The sequence below is a fragment of the Mastomys coucha genome, unplaced genomic scaffold (genome assembly GCF_008632895.1).
Source record: "Mastomys coucha isolate ucsf_1 unplaced genomic scaffold, UCSF_Mcou_1 pScaffold17, whole genome shotgun sequence".
Taxonomy (NCBI): domain Eukaryota; kingdom Metazoa; phylum Chordata; class Mammalia; order Rodentia; family Muridae; genus Mastomys; species Mastomys coucha.
In genome coordinates this window covers 2295131-2311497 of record NW_022196899.1, presented here as the reverse complement: position 1 = coordinate 2311497, position 16367 = coordinate 2295131, and the positions used below count along the sequence as shown (strand labels likewise).

At 37.0% G+C, this 16367-nt stretch overlaps 1 long non-coding RNA gene across 2 annotated transcripts in view; it reads right to left on the bottom strand.

Moving 5' to 3' along the window:
• LOC116094918 overlaps positions 1 to 16367 on the bottom strand; it is a 108811-nt gene that overhangs the window by 83875 nt on the left and 8569 nt on the right. For both annotated transcript variants that reach the window (XR_004120355.1, XR_004120354.1), the window contains exon 3: positions 2952 to 3108. This is a non-coding gene — a long non-coding RNA (uncharacterized LOC116094918). The remainder of the gene's footprint in view (positions 1 to 2951; positions 3109 to 16367) is intronic.

Sequence of the window (16367 nt, the reverse complement as noted above, 5' to 3'; positions counted from 1 at the left end):
GAGTAGGAAAAAAGATTATGACAAGTGAAATTGGTTTCTAGAAAATATTGAACAGAATCTACTGAAAATGAACAAGATAAAAACAAGTATTATAGTGGGAAAGTGTTGAACTGAGAAATAATCTCATTGAGTTATGTTTTGGGAAGTATAGACTAAAAAATCAATGCTGTGACCACATTGTACTGTAGATTTCCCAAAAGGAAGGTTTTTTTCATAAGGCAAATTGTAAGTTATAAAGTTTAAAACCAAATAGCCCACGCTATTTTTTTCTGTCTATAAAGTTGCTTTCATATATACAATCACTCCAAAACAGGCTCAAAGCATGCTATACAAATAGTCCAATAAGTCATACCTGGTTTAGAGATTCATTTAGAGAAATATAATAACTACTGTTATATAACTGGGGTATATTTTCATTATATTAATTTATCAATTTACCAAGTAGTCATCAATTCACAAATAGTGACTATGCTCTGACCAGCTTGCAAGTATAATGTACTTGATGAATAAAGAGATCACTCTCTTACTGAGAGAACAGTCATTGCGCACATGTTGAGAGGCACAGACAAAACCTGCAACTGTATCTCATGTTGGACTGGTGTGAGATGGATGGTGTAAGGGGAAATAGCAGCCAGCAAGTTTGAACATCCACACACAAATCTCAGCACAAAGCTTAGCATATTCCAATGAATCAATGATATTTGGAAAATAGAAAAGTTGTGTTTACTTATTACCATACTATTTTTCCTGAATATGTCTTGACCATAAAAAGACAGATATTTCTCCGTAAAAGTACATATACACAAAATATAGGCAATGTGAAAATCTTCAGTAGAACTTCCACATAGGATTTGTACACTGATATTAATCTAAAATTATGAGCAATACTATTCACTTAATTTATAGAAAAATTAATGCATTTAAATGTTCATGAGCAGCTATTTTGCTCTGTCGCTGCTAGATAAATATATCATAAAATAAACACTGAAAACAGCATGGGTTAAAAATATACACCATTCCCCTAAGCAGCACACCAGGAAACATTTCCCACATGAGCTCATTCTCCAAATAGTGTTCACTAAGAGTCTTATGGGAACATGAACTTAGGGTTACGTGCTTCTACAATCTTCTCTGGGAAGTTTGAGTTAACCACCAACTCTTTTACCAAATCATAATCCATGGGATTTTTCCAATAGGGCTGTTGTCTGATTCCCAAGCCATATTGGTAGCTGCCTTCTCACTCCTAGAACACTAGCTTCATCCCACTTCGACTTTCTGTGGCTAGGTGAGCTTACCCATATTCCACATGGGATACCTTTTCCCATATCAGTATTTGTCTGAGATTTGTACTTTTCAGAGAAAAAAAAAATGAAGTATGTTCTCCATTATAATCTAGTTAGTGCTCTCCCACTTCACAGAAGTTTCTTCCATCAACAATGATAGCAACAACATCCTTTTTCTGTTTGTTTTTACCCAGATAAGTCACAAGCCCAAGAAGAAAGACACTTTGACTCTTGCTTTGTCTGCTGTGTAGGGCAACTATAAACTTTTTGATGCAGCTAACGTATGACCTTGTCTATGCAACTGTTGATTAGAATTTGAGACTTATCCAGAATTAAAAAGCATAAACACAATCAAATATATTTTAAATTTTAATTGAATAACATCTCATTGATAATCTAGTATATTTTACATGCTTTGAGCTTTTGGCATAGTGGTGTGAAATTTTAATATTTATGAAATGCATTCAGGAGGTCATGTGTCCAGGGATAGTCTGGGCTACAAAGTAAGACACTATTTCAAGAAGAAAATGGATAGCTTTAGATTCCATGGATTTTTGCATACAAGATGAAAATATATTCTTTAAAAATATATTATATCCATGCGCTATTCAAAAGGCTGAAGAAGAGGGTTCGTTTCAGGCCAGTCTGGCCACTATACAAATTACAAAATAAATGAATATAAAAATAAGGATGTGTTATCATTTAACAGCTAACTAGCAGGTATGAACTGGTGAATCAGGTTTCAATGAAATGGTTTTTGTTCTTCACCATCTTACTAAAGGATACATTTCTGCCATAATGGGCTGATAAGAATAAAGACTTAATTCAAATGTCTGCCCCTTGCCTAAGTAACTTTAGCTATTTGTGGCTCAGAGTTCTTTAGCAAGAAAGAAATGATGAGTCTGAATACTGATTAACAAATGAAATGCCACTAATGTAGCTACTGAGCAGAATGTTTTGCTCATTTGTGAGTACCACTACATGATTTTGTCCATTCCGCATTGCTTTGTTTCTTGATTAGGTTTATTAGTGACAGAAAAGCTTATTTTATACTTGAACGTTAGGATAGACTGCTTGATAATAGAAACTCAGTAGAAAACATGCTGAGTCAAGATTTAAAACAGAGGTTTTATGTATGCATAATATACCTATTTCTAAATAATGGAGTATCATTACAGATTTTACATGTGTTTCTATGTTGTATATCTGTGTGTGTTGCTAGAGTAAATACTATTGAGTTCCGAGACGTTTTCCCTCTAGAATAGTATCTATACTCCCCCTGCTGCAAGTACCAATCACCAGCTGTCTGCTCTCATGTGATTCCCCTCATTAGGAACTGTTCAAGACTCTTCCCCCTTTTGAACACAAATCCTGATTAGACAGCGATGTGAGTTATTTAGTGTCTTCTCCTCTATTTCAGACAGTTTCAGAAATTGCCATGATTCTCAATCACCTTTTGTATCCACGTCTCCTTAGATCTCTCAAGGTTATGTAAAGTGCTTAGATTATATGAAAATATCACCATGTGAAATTTTCCTAAAATAGGCTTCAAAATACATTGCAATCCTACTATTTTAGAATATATGTTTAAGTATTGGTATATGCTGGATCAGCTAAGCAGTGTTCTCACAGGCTCACAAAAACTAAAGTGGCAAGTACAGGGCCCACCTGGATCTGCTCCACATTTTGCCTACTCTTGAGACATTTTTTTTCCTCCTATGGGTTGTCTCGTCCAGCTTCTGTAGGAGAGCTTTTGTCTTGCTTTACTGTTGTGTTTGGCTGCTATCCCTTGGAGGTCTCCTTTTGTCTGAAGAGAACAGTGGACCTGGGGGCAAAGGGACATGGGAAAAATGGAGGGGTGAAGCTGTAACTGGGGTGCATTGTATGAGAGAAAACTATTTTCTTTTAACTTTTCATTGATTCTTTGTGAGTTTCACGTCATCTACACCAGGCCCATTTATCTCCCCATCCCTCCATATCAGCTCTCTTTTTACAATGCCTCCATTGGTAAAATACACACACACACACACACACACACACACACACACACACACACACACACACACACACACACACACACACACACACACACACACACACACACACACGCACACACACAAACAGAAAGGAAGAAAACCAGACAAAGTATACAACACAAACATCTCATTGTGAAAACTCTAGTTTTCCAGTGTGTCTCACAATCTATTCCTCTGACCACACATCTTCGCTTGCAAGTGTTCATCTCAATGAGTCATTGGTCTGGTTCGAAGTCTCTGGCTTCTGGGACACCTTCAAATTGGAGTCTTACGGGGATTTCTTCCTGTTATCCTCTTGCTGCCCATGTCACTGAGATCCTGCAGTTTTGCAATGACAGGATTGACCTTTTCACTCATTGCAACTGTTCACAGATGATGTAGATTTGGGGATGGGCCAAAGACCTGGATCTGAGTCTGGGTTGGAGCCAGCTTTTTCTCCCTATCTACATCTCCAGCATTAGTCCAGTTGGGCTACCCAATACTGCTATAAATGGGAAGCAGGATTAGCTCTCCAGTTCTCATGCCCTTGGGCCAGGGCAAGCTCAACCATACCTATGACTCAAGAGCAAGCTACACTCTGCTGCCTTGCCTAGTCAAGGTCCAGGGCATACTCTTCCTAATGCTGCAGCCTTTGAGAGGCAAGGGCAGCTCTCCAACCCTCATGACTCTCGGGATACCTTTCCCAACTGCTGTAACTGGCTCCTTGTCAGAGCCAACCCATGACAGACTACACCAGATCAGCCCTCCCACATTCATGCTCCCAACAGTGCCCCCAGTAAGAGACCAGCTCCACTGTGATGCCCTGGCAAGGTAGCCAAATCTTCTAAATCCTGCAGAAGGTGAGAAGGGCCAGGTATCAAGAGCACCAGAGATTTGGAGCCGGCAAGGGGCAAGACCAGTTCCACATAGCAACTGAACATCTACGTGGTCCCTGATGCTACCCAGACTACTGTTATCCCCATCTTTTCTTTATGGGGTATCTTCGGCCCACCCATACAGTGCTGTGGAAGTGCAGAAAGCAAGTCTGTGAGCATCTTTCTCCGCTTGCCCTGAAAGCAATAGCAGTCCTCATGTCTCAAGAAGACTATTTTCAATAGTGAGTAAGAACTTTTTCTGACAAAGCATGAAGACTCAGGAACGGGTCTCTAAAAGTCACGTACAAAGACAAACGTTGCTGCGCATGAATGTAATTGGTGTTTTGAGCAAAGAGAGGAAATGGGAATCACTAGAGCTTATTTGGAGGCCCCAAGCCACAGATGCAGTGCAATAACCAAGGGATGAGGTCAAGTGTGACAGAGAAGGCCACCAGGCATCCTCCCTTAGCCCCAGCAAGCCTGTATCAGCACACATTGGTAGACATGAACAGATAAATAAATACTAATAGAACCTTCTCTCTTTGCTTATTCCATAATCTCTAAAACCATTTCTTGAATGTAGCCTTTCTTGTTAGAGTGTTATTGATTCATGTGGCTCAGATATTAAGGTTTTATATGCCCCGTTTATTCATCTAAGAAATGACCTGCATAACCATGACTCAAAATGAGCGTTATGGGTTCTTTATATTTCTCATTCCTCGCTATAATACATTTGGTCCACACTGGCAACTCAGTGCAGAGGTGTCATACGTGCTGGTGCTAAATTATAAGGAAGGAAGGATTACAAAGTCAGTTTTTAATAATTGCCAAGCTGTGATTATGTATCAGTTATTTTCAAAGAACCTCTAAATCTTTCTGTAAAATCAAACAGCAACTTTGAAAGTACTCCTCAGCATAAATGTAGTTGACCATATAACAACATTTAGGACCATGAGGAAATTTGAAAATCCTTGTGTTTTCTGACCAAACCATTGGTGTTTTATTTTGTTATTTTTAATTTAAGGAGATTCATCAGTAAAGAATAAGTTCATATATGTGCATATATATGTGTATATATGTATATATATACATATATGTAAAATCTCAATACACAAAAGCAAATCATTGCAAAAATAATCAAACTAGAAATATATTTCTTTCTATTTTAATTTATACCATCAGTATGATGTTGTATCTGCAGGAAAAGGAATATTGTTTATTTGTCTGGATTTTCAATTATATCTCATTGTGGTCTTAAAAAGTGCCAATAAATGTTAATAAATATTAGTCAGTATACCTTTAGAAAGCAAGACTGTTGCCTATGTATATAGTTCTGGTTTTTAATTTGAATGTGATAAGCTATTTTTACTGATGATGTCAACAATATTACTTACAAATGAGCAATATTTAAATTAAATCTTAAACACATAACTTTTAACAGGAGACTTTTGATAAAATGCTTATAACATATAAGTGTGTGTGCATTTAAACTTCATGTATTTTCAGTGCATTTTCATCAAAGGTCGTCTGATCATAGCTGGACTGAGTTGCCTTGTTATCAGGATTGGCAGCATTGCCTGCTACATGTTAAACTGAATTAAGAGTTTTTTAGTAATATACTATTATTACCCAGAAATAATGCTATAGGAAATTTGCATCACAAAAAATATTTTTTTTCAATTTAAAATCATTTTATCAATGTTTCACTTAAAGTATCCCTTGTAAAATTTATTGTTATAGATTCATATTTTTTTCATATTTTTAGGCTTTAGTACATGGAATATTATATTACAGAATACAAAACAATGAAAACATTATTTATTAATTATTATACTACTACAAATCTCATTGTAGCTTTTTTAATACTTTCTTAACTCATTTTCCAAATGTGAAGAAAAATTATGAGCCTGTAATTCACCAGGGGTATACAGGAAATTCTGTTTATTGTGTCAAAGCATATCCTAGTGATAGCACATAAAAATGCTCTGATACATTGGAATGACATGAGAGTAAGATCTGTTTCATGGGAAAGTATGGATGATTTATACTTCTAGAATCGTTAGATGGGTTAGATATGTTTCATAGAAACAGAAATTTAGCATTTAGCATGTTATGATATGAAGAATATTCTTTAATCATTTCAGATATTGGCTATTGGAGAACACTGTACTATGTAGAGAATGCATGGAGAAGAAATGGAAATCCTTCATTAAGAAGGTTGCTAAGTAACTGATTATTGGGTTTTAGCCTTTTGAGGGGAAGGCCATGGCAAATACTGAGTTTTAACCTCCTTTAAAAATTCCATCAATTCGCACAAGATCAGGAATTCCCAGTATAACATAATTGAATAAATGTTGGTTTTGTAATTACAGATTTCAGATTTGAACTTCAAAACTACTGTCTCTCAGCTCTGTGATGTCACAGAAGGAAAGTTTGCTGAAGTTTGCATGAAGTCAAAAGTCAGTGAATTAGGATTGAGTTGAATGGTATATAATCCTTTAATGCCTGGTAAGCACTTATTTTGACAAATATCTACTGTTCTTCATTATGCAGCCATAGATCCCAGAGATGATCTGTGAAATGATATTCAGAAGAGCAGTTGCTGAGGGAGTCTGAAATGACTGTATCACTCTGCATAGCTTTGTTCTGAGGGAGACTCTATCCCTTGGACTAACCTGTGACCAAGATTTTCCTGTGATAATTAGAGAAAGGGTTGGTATGTTCCCAATTTACGATTTTATTTTTTAAAGAGGATATGAAATAAAAGTCTTGAGTCAAAGGTACCATGCTTAAAAATACAGCTCTTTCCAGCATCAGTTCTGTCTCTAAAAGACACTTCACTGTAGTTTGCACAGGAGTGTCCACATTATGAAATCAACTCCATGCATGGTTATGTTGGGAATGGGTAGTTTTCTAGCCTAAACTTAAAATCATCCCAATAGCCCAGAGAAAAAAAAGGAAATCTAAATTAGATTTAGTTCTTACAAAATGACTACTTCTTTAAATGGTACTCTAGTTTTTAGAGTGTTTTCAAAACCCTCATTTAACTCCTTTCCACAATGCTATTTTTAATATTAAAACCAATAACAGAATTAAAAAATTCTGATTTTTGTTTTGTCAAAGAGTTCTTTCATAGATCTGTTCTGACAGTATGGTCGAGTCTGTGAAGAGAGCAAAGTTGATTTGAAACAGATTACCTCAAGAATTCATTTATCATTTATCGGCTAAGGTAAAACACTCAGGTGACAGCAGATGCTGGCAAGAATATGGAGAAAGAGGAACACTCCTCCATTGCTAGTAGGATTGGAAGCTGGTACAACCACTCTGGAAATCAGTCTGGCAGTTTCTCAGACAGTTGGACATAGTATTACCTGAGGACTCTGGTAACTCCTGAGCATATACCCAAAAGGTTCTCCAACATATAACAAGGATATGTACTCCACTATGTTCATAGCAGGATAATTTATAATAGCCAGAAACTAGAAAGAACCCAGATGTCCTTCAACAGAGGAATGGATACAGAAAATGTGGTACACTTACATAATGGAGTACTACTCAGCTATTGAAAGCAGTGAACTTATGAAATTCTTAGACAAATGCATGGAACTAGAAAATATCATCCTAAGTGAGGTAACCCAATCACAACAGAATACAAATGGCACTCACTGATAAGTGGATATTAGCCCAAAAGTTCAGAATACCAAAGATAAAATTCACAGACCACATGAAGTTCAAGAAGAAGGAAGACCAACATGTGGGTGCCTCAGTTCTTCTTAGAAAGGGCAACACCCTCATAGAAATAGGGGGAGGGAGATAGAATAGGAGGTTTCTGGGGGGAGGAATACCGGGAAAGGGGATAACATTTGAAATGTAAATAAAAAATATCCAATAAAAAAATAAAAAATATTTTAAGTAAATTGTAAGCTAAAAAAAAAACCAAATTCATTTATCATTTGATGACAAATATCACATATCATATAGACAATAATTCTAACACATCTCAGGAGAGAGTGAAGACAAGTGTGAACCATAGAACTTCATGATTACAAAATATAAAGCAGCTCTATACTGTTACAGATATAATGAGACTGGCATGTATATGTGTAGCCTTCAACTTCCCAGTCTTCTTTTTTGTTTAGTCTTCGATGATTGGCCTAAAGTACAGACTCAGACTCAGTAAATAAGCATAGAATGGGGCAATTAAATGGCAAGTAGATCTATGATGAGAATAGGAAGCATGAGCTATGATGAGGACAAGCATGAGCTCTCCTGTCAGCTGTAAATTAATCTCTTTTTTTCTTACAAATTATGTTAAGGCCATATCTATATTTGCCAAATATAGAACTAGAAAGGCTGAGATTTTTGAAGAAATCATTACAGGTAATCCTAACAAAATAATATTTTGCCTTATCCTAAAGGTATTAACAATAAAGTAGGTATGATGCTGCCGAGCTTTGAGAGCCGAGCCTCGGTTTTCTTAGAGTCAGTCTGACAATAATCCCTATCTTGTGTGTTACCACAACAAAGGATCAAAATGAAACCTTTAAAAACACAAAACTTGTTTTGGGAGTTGTTAAGTTCTACTTGATATATAATGCTTCAAAGGGCAAATATGAAAACATCTTCTAAGTGAGCTAGTCTGTTTAGTTTTCTGTCTATCATTTTCAATTGCAGGGGTTAACAGCGTTATTGCTGATGTTAGAAAACGGGCAGCTACATAGTCTGTCAATGAAAACTTCCTGTCTTCATAACATCTGGTTGTCATTGACAGCATATTGGGCCAGGCCTATTCACCCACAATGCCGTAGCATCTAACATCTCATCCCGATGAACAGCTCTATCTTCAAAGTACAGAGCAAACCATCACTTCTTGGAAGAGAAGTAATCTGCTAAGGTGGCAGTGGATTCCAAGTACTTTAACATCAGTCTGGATCTCTGTCTTCAACATACTCCACCCTTGAGTACTTACTCTCTGGTTTTTTTAAGGAACAGCAGAAATTGATTCCATAAGCTTCTCTTTAATACTTTTATAAGCTAAGCCTAATGTCATGTGCAAATAACTGTACACATATTTTCATGTATGGATTACAATACTTGAAAGAGCACTTGTTATATTACCAGCAAAAGGAATACTTCATTGTGCTTCTGGCTCCTTCCTCAATGGGATGCCGCCATCATCTCTTGAAAGTAGTCCCATGCAGCTCTGGATCCTCTTGAATCCAACAAGAGGACTCAAGATCCTCTTTCGTTTCAAGCATCCTTTCTCCTGGTACCTAGGTAAGCTCATTTTATAGTGTAACTAGATAATTACATGCTCTAGAATATCAAAGAGTAAGAAGGTTTAAATATGTGATACCATTTAATTGAAGCGGTTTCTATTGCATAAAAAAAAAATAAGTATTTCTTTGGATAAATATCTCTCCACCATGCTTTCTTTAGTACTCAGCAGTTTTAATTTCTCAAGGCCACTTATTAATTATACAAAGGAAACCTACTATACTGCATTTCACCTAAGCAGAATTTATTTCTTGCATGTGCAAAAATTTACTTTAACCTGAAGCATTGAATAACACGTTTGAAATGTTCGTCTAAGGGTAAGGATTCTTTTGAACTCTGCATTCTTACTGCGTGGGCACTAAGCCTAAAGATCTTATTCTCACGCTAAGTTAAGTACTGTAGACTAAATCTATTCTAAAGACGTGTTTATAAAATGTAATTTCATTGAGAACTTTAAGGAAGACACAGAGGAGTCAGAAAACAGTTTTCCAATTTCAGACACATCAAGATACCTCCATGCCATATCTCTCTCCAGCCTAAAGCGTATTAATGTCCTAGTCAGATAGATCGAATTAAAATTCCAGTGTCCACATACAATTAATAGACAATACAAAAGTAAATTTGCATTTTTTCACCCTTATTCTTTACTTCCTTTTTGCGACTTGCCGTAAGTGCAAGTCCTATAAAGGAGATCAACTCATGAAACTGCTTTTTGGCTTTCCGACTTAGTGTCTAATTTTCAACAACCCTGAATCAATATTTTGGAAGAGAATATCTAGGACAAGAGATATCTAAGTGTGGAATTCAAAAAAAAAGGGTGTTTTCTAAAATAGCTTTAGAAAACCATTCCAGCCTTGTAAAAGAATAATAGGAATGCAGCTACAGCTGTGTAGAAGACAAAGCTTCAAAGCTTTAAATATTTTAAAATATTTAAAATACCTTGAAACACCTTAAAAACATTTTCTAGTATACTTTTCTGATATATATATATATATATATATATATATATATATATCATATGTGTGTTAGTGTGTGTGTGCATGCTGTATGGTACTGTCTTAGTTAGAGTTTTCTTGCTGTGAAGGGACACCATGACCAGGACAAATCTTATAAATGAAAACATTTAATTGGGGCTGGCTCACAGTTTCAGAGGTTCTGTCCATTATTTGAGAATTTAGTACATGAGTGTTTTCATTTATATCGCAACCCTCTCTACGCCCCACAAGTCTCATCCCTACACCCACCCAATCCATCACCTATTCTTTATCACTCTGTGTGTGAGAGAGAAACTTACTGAAGGTTGATAATGTGCTCCAGTAATCTGCTTTCTCCACCACTGCTGAGGGTCCCTTTCCCCCGAACCCCCGGCATCTCATACATGCAAGGCAAATGCTCTGACGCTCAACCATATCTCTGCTGCTAGTCCGGACTTTTAAATTGGTCACTTTCTCCAAGATTTTCCCAGGAAACCCTGTCTTTCATTTTAAAAAAAAAAAAAAAACATCATATCCACACAGAATCCTCACATGCTTTTTATTAAGATGAGATGGACTCAACCCACTTCGTTACTAGAAAGACCTCCCTCCTCAATGCTCTAAGTTCCCCCCTTGGAATCATTGGCAAAAGTGAAGGATGAACATGACACCCATCTCCAAATGTGCTTCGTTCCAGTTCATCTGTCAGTGTCCTAGGACCAGGTGCCCACATAGTACTTCCTGTGTCTCCTCATAACCGTAATGATGGTCCTGTCACACATCACTTAGTCCCCATTGTTCCCTAATCATTTAATTTTATTGGAAAATAGTTTTGAGTTCCTATCATTTTCATTTGTGAATTTACTGAGAAAAAAAAGTACTAATAACTGTTTCAGATTTTAAGAACAAATTATCAATTCAATCCTCACCAACAGCAGGCATACCAAGGCGTACAGTGGAAAGCCTCAGCTATAAACAATGATCCACTGGCGGCTAAGGAATGCTGAATGGGGAAAAAAAGACTTCTTCAGGGAAGAACATTCCGATTAAGTATCTAATACCAAATGATCAGCTCCGAAAACCTGCATAGTAATATTATCCAGACTGGCAAGAATGATGGTTTGTAGAAGAAGGAAATAGAAGGGCAAAATTGTGTAGTTATGCTATATCGTTCAAATAAGAGAAGAAATCTAGAAATAAATATGAACAAAATCAGAGATAAACTTTGTTAGGGCTAATATTCAGACTTTTCTCAAAAGTATCATAGCAGCTTCATTCTGTGTAGATCAGAAAGTACCTGTCAATTCATTTCTAAACAATTTATAGATTTTACAGTTTTATAATTTCCTTCAGTAAAACCGTGGTTGTCTGGAATGTGCATGTGTTTGCCTAATAAGTTTTGTCAGTATCTAAAGCAAGCGGGATTCTTCTGTGTTTATGGCTCAAAATATTTCCATTTGTGTCATGTTCTGACTCTTTCACTAGAAGTGGTTGGTCTGATGTAAACAGGTTTTTTTCTACATGCCCTTTAACATAAACCTACTAGAATTTCTCAATGTGCTTAAAGTTTGCCTTACAGTGCTTTTCTGGTTTTTCACCATGTACATAGACATAATCTGTTTATTGGTATGATGCATAGTGCTTGAACTAATGTCTGACACTAAGTCTACTATTTATAAAACATTCCCCATCCTCTTTGTCAATAGCAAATTTTTGTTTTTATTGTAGATGTATAGCTTTAAATTGATATTGATCATTTTTGAACAAGTATATGTTTCAATGTCTAATATATAGGAGGTGATTGGTAAAAATAGAACTCATTGGTAAAGTATTTGTCTAGCATTCACGAGACCTTAAGCTTCACATTCAGGCTTACAAATTAATTAAAATTAAGAATTGGTATTGAATGCCAGAAAGTCACTTTCTCTACAGGCTTTAACATTTGTATAGAAATATGACAATGTGTAAGTAAATAAAAGTAGAGATGAGTGAACACAAGGCAGGCTGTGAACTAGACTAGCCAAATTGGTAATGTCTGAGCTCAAGTGGGAGGCTGAGAGTAAAGGAGAAAATACTCCAAGTGAATTGCTGATGTGAACATGCAAATACATTCTCATATACATAGCATATATTCACATAGACATTCACATATATGCACAGGACATAAGCAAATCTAAAATAAATCTTAGTTATTATTTATTTTACTGTATTAATTGAACATCTAATAAAACTATATTTTATATTGAAAAATAAAATAAAGTAATAAATTGTACCAATGGCATTTAGTTTATTGGCACAAAATGAACACCGAATGAAAGATGACATGCTAACAGTAAATGCTCATTAAACAACTGAATACGATTTCTGAAATGCTATTTTCTATCTTCACTCACAAGAGTCTATGGCATTAGTTGTTTTTCATTGCTATCACACCATGACCAAAAGTGACTTATGGGAGAAAGAGTTTATTTTGGCTTACTACACTGAGAAAAATGTGTTCATGGGCAGGGGCAATCATGGCAGGAAGCAGCAGGCAGGGCAACAGGAGAATGGAGCCAAAAGTCACATCTGCAATCTCACACAGACATCATGCGGAGAGGCAGCAAACCAAATGTGGGGCAAGGCTTTCAATTCTCAATCCTGTCTCAAGTGACTTCCTTCCTCCCTTAAGTTGCACCTCCAAAGATTCTACAGCCTTCTCAAGCAGGCAGTGAACCTGGGACCAAGTGTGCAAATATGTGAGTCTCTGGGGATGTTTCTTTTTTGCTTTGTTTTGTTTTGTTTTTGTGACAATAATTGTAATGCACAATTGAGAACAAAATCTGTGTTGAATGCTAGTAATTAATGAGTAAACCTGGAGAACACCTGTTTCAAATGCTGTACAGTATATGAAAAATATCATATAATTTTTTAACTTGATGTTTTCTTTATTTTCATTGCAAATTGTATCCCCTCCAACCCCCCCTCCCCCCAATTCATCCCTTTCATCCTTCTTCTCCCTGCTCACTACACTACTTCCCTGTCCTGGGATTCCACTACCCTGGGGTATCAAGCCTTCATGAGACCAAGAGCCTCTCCTCCCATTGGTGACTAACAAGGCCATCCTCTGCTACATATGCAGCTGGAGCCATGAGTCCCTCCATGTGTACTCTTTGGTTGGTTGGTGATTTAGACCTTGGGAGCTCTGGGGGTACTGGTTGGTTCATATTGTTGTTCCTTCAATGGAGCTGCAGATGCTTCAACCTGTAATAAGGACACATGCTCCACTAAGTTCCTAGGTGTCTTTTTTATAATAGCCAGAAACTGGAAACAACAGAGGTGTCCTTCAACAGAGGAATGGATACAGAAAATGTAGTACATTTACACAATGGAATACTACTCAGGTATTAAAAACGATGAATTCATGAGGTTCTTAGGCAAATGGATGGAACAAGAAAAATATCATCCTGAGTGACATAACCCAATCACAAAGAACACACATGGCATGCACTCACTGATAAGTTGATATTAGCCCAGATATTTGGAATACTCAAGATACAATTCACAGACCACATGAAGCTCAAGAAGAAGGAAAACCACAATGTGGATACTTTGGTCCTTCTTAGAAGGGGTATCAAAATACCCATGGTAGGAAATATAGAGACAAAGTTTGGGTCAGAAACTGAAGGAAAGGCCATCCAGTGAGTGTCCCACCTAGGGATCCATCCCATATACCCAGACAATATAGTGGATACAAAGAAGTGCTTACAGACAGGAGCCTGATATAGCTGTCTCCTGAGAGGCTCTGCCAGTACCTGACTAATACTGAAGTGGATGCTAACAGCTGTCCATTGAACTGAGCACAAAGTCTCCAATGGAGGGACGTTTCTTTTTTAGTCAATCACACCTCTCTTTTTCAGAAATTTCTTCTTTATTCAGGCTTGAATTACATCAAATTTCACGTACAAAATTTGACTGTGACTCAAAGTTCAGAAATAGTTTTAGCACTCTATTTTATATATGCTTGTACATATATAAAATAATCAGTGAAAAATGTCATGAATTTGAAAATCAGTAAGGAGAAAAGTTCGCTGGGAGAAATGAATGGAAAAGATAATATAACTGCATGTGACCTCAAAATTAAAAGAATTATAGTAAATAGAAAAACAAATAAGTCTTCAAAATGATGAAAAGCAGAGGTGGAGCAATGGATCAGTTTTACAAACACAAAGAAACAGTTGGGATGCCCAATATACATTTAACAAAATAACTAAGGGCTCCAATCCCGAGGGTGTGAGTGAGAGACAGCCAGATTCCTGAAGCTCATTGTCCAGCCAGACTGGGATGAGTTTAATTTATATATATATATATATAAACAGACATTCACAGATGATGTCTCCGTGACATAATAGGTTAAAGGGAATGAGGAAATCTACCTTCAGAATGCATGAGTAAACATGCTCAGATACCCAATTCTTCACATGCATATGTGCAAAATACACATAAATACCCAAACACACACAGAGAGAGAGAGAGAGAGAGAGAGACAGAGACAGAGAGAGAGAGACAGAGAGAGGGAGGGAGAGGGAGAGGGAGAGAGACAGGGAGAGGGAGAGAGGGAGGGAGGGAGAGAGGGAGAAGGACAAAGAGACAGAGACAGAGACAGAGAGACAGAAAACAAAACTGTGAACGTTAGAGTTAACAGTACAATCAAATCAAAGGAGGGCCTCCTGAGCCTATAGGCTGAGTTTACACATCAGTGTTAATACATAGGGTTTGGATTAGGTTTGGGACAGAGTAGAACCTAAGTAAATAGCGAGGAGTCATTCTGGGAATGCTCTAGAGTAATTTGTCTGCCTCTGCTCAGACAGGCCCACGCCATACTGATTCTAGAGTAAAGGTTGGTTAGAGTGACTATGTATGTTCATTTCTGTGACATCCCTGTAGTCCTTCATACCGACGCACTATTGTCATTTCTTTTAGACTGCTCTCTCAAACTTAGATACATCAAAATACTTATCTTTCCTCTTCATAGATGCTTGGATATTTGTATAATTCTCAATCTCTAATTTATCTTCTTTTTATACTCCTTTCACCTATAATATTTTAGTCTCTTATGAACCACATAAGGCCTAAGGTGGCCATCTACTTCTTCACACATACACGGTGGCCAAAGTAATGTATAGCTTATGTCCAGTGTGGAATGAATAAATCACTGTTGCATATTCATCCCATTAAATACCATTCTGTAACAGGAGTTTTTAAAATTTATTTTTAGCAGTTTATAAGTATATAGCACAGGTTAACGATAATCGCCATGCAATACCCAGATATGAAATAAAGCTTTTGAGATGATATCTTTAACCAACTTTTATCTTTCTTTTATTCCCTTAAAAATATTGAAAGAAACATTAGTAAAATGTTATTAATATGTAATAATATTTCATAATGTTCTGCCCTCAAACATGCTGTAAACCACCCTCTAATGTCACTGAAGCTGTTTTTTCCTCAAAAAAAGTTCTCACGGTCTGGTTTAGGTTATCTAAACTACATATAAAGTAACAGTTTTATACCATGGGTGGGCACCTAACTCTGGCACTATTACTGATGCCGTGTTGTGCTTGTGCACAGGAGCCTAGTGTGGCTGTCCTCTGGGAGGCTCTACCAGCAGCTGACAGAGACAGATGCAGATACTTAAAGCCAACCATTGGACTGAGGTCAGGGGGCCCCTCTATGTAAGAGTTAGGGGAAGGATTGAAGGAGATGAAGGAGATGGCAACTCCATAGGAAGAACAGTATTATCAACTAACCTGGACCCTTGGGAGCTCCCAGACACTAAGCCACCAACCAGAGTCCATATGTGGGCTGGCCTGTGGCCCCCTGCACAAGTGTAGTAGAGGACTGACTGCCTCATCTGGCCTTAGTGGGAGAGAAGGTACCTAATCCTGATGCCCCAGGGAAAAG